At 33.4% G+C, this 6,536-nt stretch overlaps 1 non-coding gene across 1 annotated transcript; it reads right to left on the bottom strand.

Annotated features, from left to right (window-relative positions):
• Window positions 1–4,249: 4,249 nt before the first annotated feature.
• LOC149518024 (small nucleolar RNA R71) lies at window positions 4,250–4,356 on the bottom strand. The gene has a single exon (XR_016343880.1). It is a non-coding gene; the product is annotated as a small nucleolar RNA R71 (small nucleolar RNA).
• Window positions 4,357–6,536: the final 2,180 nt, after the last annotated feature.

The raw sequence follows: 6,536 nt of genomic DNA, 5'->3' as shown, positions 1-6,536 counted from the left end.
CCTCTTCACTCAATAGTTCCCTAATTTGTTCCATATGGGAGCACACCTTTCGTTGTTTTTCTGTTGTTTAGTGTTTGTTTCACGTGAGCGCAGGCGTTAAAAGGATCCACTATCATTGCTATTCTAAGTTGGAGTTGGCCTTATATGCAGATAGGGAACGTGTCTCATTAATTGGTCCATCTACAGTAGTGAGAAGGTCCAACCTAGATTTAATAAGGCCACTATAAACCTCAAACGTAACTAATATGCGCTATAACACCAATTGTTTCTCTGTCTTGAGTGTAGATATGGAAAAGCAACTGATAATATGGAGCTCATCACTTAGACCACAAATACTGGGGAAACAAACTATAATTGGAGCAACAAATAACTTAGTTTCTAATACCACGTCAAGGCATCCAATCCAAAACCAAATGGAAAAAGATAGGGAAGCTAAACCTAGAATAAGGCCACAAAAAGCTCCAAGCAAAGCCAATGCAGAATATAGCACCATTTGAACAACTTAGGATCTCAGTATATTTCAGCAAAGTTAAAACACATGCATAAGTTCCCAATTGAAGTTAAAATATCTCAAAATTGGACCCCTTGAGTTTTCATTTTAGTTAAATTGACATCATTGTTTCATTTTTCTTGCTATCTTGAAATCTTTCATCACGTATAGAGTAGCCAAAAACAGGTCAAAGATTCCATGAAGACACTTCTTTTATCTTTGGTAAAAAAAAGTTTAGGTGAGAGGAGATTATTTCATCTTAGGATTAGAGCATATCGTAGGCTCAGTGAGAACTTACATTACATTTATAAATCGCCCACCAAGTGAAATTGCTGACAACAGAAATCAAACCTAGATCTTACAAACGAAATTTTAGATCTTTACTAGAGACTTTTTTTTGGAAGTAAATGAAATGTTCCTCTCAAACGCCCTAATACTAAACAAGAATCATAACCGACAAAGCTATTCGATCACATACCAAACATCAAAAATTGTGTCAAATGATATCCCACAAATATTATACAAGCAGATTCCTCTTCGTAGTTTAGCAATGTTGATAAGTTTGCGTGTCGCAGCCCATTTGAGAGTGGAATAGTTGAAAGGTAGAGCTATTGTATTCCCACCATAATTTAAATGCAACAGTACCAACAAAAAAAGTGCCAGCATTACGCAAAATAAGAATTACAAATTAGATTATTGACCAAAAAAAAAAAAAGAATTACAAATTAGATTATAAAAGGCGCACAGAAGAATGTTAAAGAACAACCACAAACTCCAAGACCAAAATTTAGAGCAAAGCACTTTGAACAAGCATGAGTAGCGTAATGGGTCCAACAAGGAATTAGCAATCACATCTAGAGTTATGGTCAGGAATTCTATTACAAAAGACAGAAGAAACACCCTTTTTGGAGGCTTTTGGCTGCAAGAAGAAAAACTTAAGAGTAAAACACTGACTGGATGAAAACAGTTACCTGACAGATCTGCTACAAAAGGAGCAATCAACATCCGGAATTTGAATGTTAAACTTTGATTTATCAGTTTGGCCAAGGATTCATACCCAAGGAACGGAACATAACTAAAATTTTCTTACAGGATTGTTGCTACTTCAAACTGGCTTCTCATTCCACAGTATGAAGACGAAATACAAGTTTTTGGTCCCTAGCACACTGAACAGTTTTCTTCCTTCAGTGTTACTGCATTAATCAAGTTCTCGATTCTACTAACTAAGGTGTCTGCAGGATATTTCATTGTGTTTGGAGTAAGAGAAGCATAGAGGGGGGAGGGGTTAATGATTTGAACATTAGAAGGTTAAAATGCTTGCTGTTTAATTTTCTTTTCTTACTTATCTTACTCTATTTGCATCCAGCAAATCTTCTACAGAATTTTGAAGCTTGTAAATTTCCCTCCTCCCTCCTGTCCTCTTTACTATTATTCTTAATAATGATTTGCTCTAATCTTAATTCAATTCCACAACCATCCTGAATAAATAAGATTTGAACTTGGCTAAACTAGCATTTATAGCATGTCCAATTCGTCGATAAGTATATGACAAGAGATCAGGACCTAGTACACTTAAATATTTCCAACATTATAAGTACAGTTTTCCTTTCTTTCTAGTAGGTACACACTTAGAGCAAAATTATACTTACAAGAGACTGAGCAAATCTCTCTATATCAATTAAGACAAACTGAAATTCTTCATAGTTGCGATCAAGAAATTCCCACTGAAAGCAGAGTTGGATCAAACATCTCTTGTCAAGGACCAATCACTTGCCAGGTTTTTGAAACAAAAGGAAAGAATCACTTGCCAGCAGGTTACGTATCATAATTTTTGTAAAAGAAAAAAAAAACTAAAAATCACAAGGTGAGAGAGATAAAGAGGGAGGGGTTGTGCAATAAAAAAGGTTCGTCACCTTCATTTCAAGAATATATAGCATTCTCAAGCTATATTCAAAGCAAAGTCAATCACCTCATTATGCCTCAAAGCTTCGTTGGAGAGAATGATGCTTTCAGTTGGGCTGTAGGACTCCAGTTTAACAGAAGTTTCCCCATCTTCAGAATGCCCTCGCCAAACGCTAATTTGTGGTTGCTTTTTCCAACTAAAATATGGATTTGGCGGGCACTCAACCAACTACGCATGAAACAATAAACATATATATATATATATATATATATATAAATTTATATGTATAACCAAGTTAGCCGAACCTCTTTCAAGATTGCAAGATGAAATCATGCAAATTATAATGGACGTCCAAGATTGCACTCCAAGGTGACCTATTCGACCAAGACTCTCCATGATTGAAGAATATCTCATTTGGCCAACTTCTTTAAGATCAAGATAGACTTAATCCATTAGAGTTAGATAGTAATCAACTTGTAATCTCCATCATCTCCTATATTCGAACCTACCATTATAAATAGGGAGGTTCTCTCTTTTATTCCAATGATCACACAAACATCACACATCTTTCACATCTCTTCTCTTTTCTTTTAGATTTTTCTTTTAGTATTCTTTATAATTTGGCTAAGGTGATAGATTAGCCATAACTACTTATTTTCTTAATTCTTGTCTTTAATACAAGCATTTTTTTTTTCTTTCTTTACAAACTTTTTGGTTTTTTAATATTGTTTTACAAGTTTTAGTTTCAATCACTTTTATGTTCTTTAGCATTCGATTTACAACTTCTTTGTTCATTAAGTTTTAGCCATACTTCTTTTTCCATTTAAACTTTGAGTTTATGTTCATGCAATCATCTTTCTTTTATGCAATTACAACTTTCGGCCTTCACACATCCTTTGTCTTTCAAAGCTTTCAATCATTGTTTCTTTAAATCTAGTACTTGGCCACATTAAAGATTTTTAGTGCCAGTTGGATATTGAGATCTTGGCCTTCTTAAGTGGTTTTTTTTTTTTTTTTTTTTTATGTTCTTGGTTTATTGTTATTGCAATCAAACCAATCTTTTAGTAGTTTAGATATAAGTCTTGCGGTAGAACTCAAATTTGCTACTTGAATCCACCTTACAATTTCAATTGTATAATCCTCAAGGGAATGACACTCTATTCACTCACTCTATTACTTGATTACAATATGTGCATTTACAGGCATTATAAAAAATAGCAATCAAGTTTTTGGCACCATTGCTGGAGATTATAATGGTGTTCAAATCAATATTAATAAGGATTCTCTGCTATCTTGTAATCTAAACATTTATTTTTATTTGTTTTAAATTGTTTTGATCTTTTTATTTTTATTTTTATGCATAGATCTAGAAGTGTTGGTCTAACTCCACTTGAGAAAGAAATCAAAAGAACTTTTAAGCATTTGAGAAGAGAGCAAACAACACCATCTACTCCAATCCCAATGGCGAATGCAAACAATTAAGGTCATAGAATATTGAGGGGCTATGTTATTCCTAATGCTAATGGATTTCAACCATCAATATGAAGGCCAGCTATCTAAGCAAATAACTTTTGACATTAAGCTTTCAATTGTTCATATGATCCAAACTTTTGTATAGTTTGGAGGGTTACCAAGTGATGACTGAAATCTTCATATTTCCAATTTTCTTGATTATGTGATACATTTAAATACAATGGTGTTTCAGATGATGTAATTCAACTAAGACTTTATCTTTTTTTCTCTCAAGGACAAGGTAAAAAGTTGGTTATCTTCTTTACCATCTAGATTGATCACAACATGGGATGATTTAATACAAAAGTTCCTCGCTAAATTTTTTTCACCTATCAAAGATGGCCAAGATGAGGAATAAAATAACAACATTCATGCAATTTAATGGTGAGAACCTTTATGATGCATGGGAGAGATTCAATGAGCTATTACACAAGTGTCCACACCATGGTATGCCATAATGGTTACAAATTCAAATATTTTACAAGGGATTAACACCATTTATAAGAACTACTCTTGATTTGACTGTTGGAGGAGCCATTATGAGTAAGATTACTGAAAAAGTGCATGAATTGATTGAAGAAATAGCATCCAACAACTACCAATGGAGTGCACTTGATACTTTGACTTCATTATTTCTCAGTTAGCCAGTTTGACTAAAGGAATTGATGTCCTAAGAACCCTATCCTAAACCGTTTTTATCCATGCTATACAAAATCCACTTGTTTCCTATGAAATTTATGATGGATCTCATGCTATTGAAAAATGTCAATTTATAATAAAAATGGTCCATTATGCCCAACATTAACCAACTCATAAAGTATCAACCATCTTTGGAGAAGTAGTTTCATAAGTGGTTAAGAACCAAAAAGCCATCTTACAAAATCAAGCTGAAACCATTAGAACTTTAGAATTTCAAATTAATTGATTAGCTGAAAACCTCTCTAGTCATCCAACACATGAAGAGAGTTGCCTTAACCTTGAGAAGTCATAAAACCTTACCTAAGCAACCAATCACTAGAAAAGTTACCTTTAAAGAACTAGTAGAGGAGGTCATCGTAAATGGTGAAAAAGAAGGAAAAAGTTGTTTAAAAAAGTTCTTTCAAAATTAATCCTTCCAACAATCCAATTCCTACAAAAGTTTTAATGGCAAAAAAATGATAGGCAATTTGCAAGATTTGCTGAAATCTTTAAAAACTTGCAAGTCACCATTCCCTTTGCTGAGGCCATAAAACACATAACTAAATATGCCAAATTTCTAAAGGGAATTTTGTCCAAGAGAAGATGATGAAAGGATTATGAAATAGTAGTAGTAGCTCAAGAAAGTAGTACCATTTTACAATAGGGGATACCACTAAAAATCATGGAGTTTTATTATCCTTTGCACTATTGCTAATCTGTATTTTGAAAAAGCCTTATGTGATATTGCTGCAAATGTTAACGTAAAGCCATTGTCTATTTTCAAGAAGAATGGTGAAAAAAATATGGAACCAACCATGACAACCATCAAACTGGTTGGTGGATCCCTTAGACGTCTTGAGGGCATAGCTGAAGATTTACTAGTAAGAGTAGGAAAATTTATGTTTCCAGCTGACTTTATAATCCTGAATATTTAAGAAAATGTCTAAGTACCAATCAGATTAGGAAAATTTTTTTTAGAACTGGAAAAGCAATGATTGATATGCATAAAAAGGAAACTTACAATGAAAATGCATGATCAAGAAAAGACTTTTAACATGAAGACATCTAAAAAGGTGCAAGCTGGAGTAACTTTTGGAGAAGCCTAACTCATAATACTTTACTCCAAACCAAGACTAAAAGTTAAAGTCATTTGCTCCAAGTTTTAAACCATCTATTGAGGAACCCTTAATCTTAGAGCTAAAGCCTTTATCGCCCCATTTTAGGTATGCATTTCTAGGCAAAACATCTGCTATTCCAATCATCATCTTTGTAGCTTTAAGCAAAAAGTAAAAAGATAAGTTGTTAAAGGTCTTAAAAAAGCATAAAAAGGCATTTTCTTGGTCGATAGCAGATATTAAAAGTATTAGCCTAACCATATGTATGCATAAGATCTTGTTAAAAGATGACTACAAGGTAACGATTGAGCAACGAAGGCAGTTGAACCCTACCATAAAGAAGGTAGTCAAAAAAGAGATTATCAAGTGGTTAGATGTTAGAATTATCTATCCCATCTCCAATAGTTCTTGGGTGAGTTTAGTGCAATGTGTACCAAAAAAAGATGGAATGACAGTGATCAGCAATGAGCATAATGAGTTGATTTTGACTAAAACTGTCACTAGATGGAAAGTTTGTATGTACTATAGGAAATTGAATAAAGTAACTCGTTAGGATCATTCCCTACTACCATTTGTAGACCAAATGCTTGATAGGTTGGCTAGTTATGAATTTTACGATTTGCTCGATTGATACTCAGGGTATAATCAAATAGCCATAACTCCGTAATAATAAGAAAAGACCACCTTCATTTATCCATATGACACTTTTACTTCAGAAGAATGCCCTTTGGTCTTTGTAACACCTAAGCCATATTTCAATAATATATGATAGAAATTTTTTCAGACATGGTGGAAGATATTTTAAGGTATTTATGGATGACATTTTCAGTTTTCATGA

This window comes from Durio zibethinus, chromosome 7 (assembly GCF_047325235.1).
Source record: "Durio zibethinus cultivar Kanyao isolate XHJ-2024 chromosome 7, ASM4732523v1, whole genome shotgun sequence".
NCBI classification, from domain to species: domain Eukaryota; kingdom Viridiplantae; phylum Streptophyta; class Magnoliopsida; order Malvales; family Malvaceae; genus Durio; species Durio zibethinus.
Note: the sequence above shows the minus strand (reverse complement) of the source record. Positions and strands in the feature narration are given on the sequence as shown.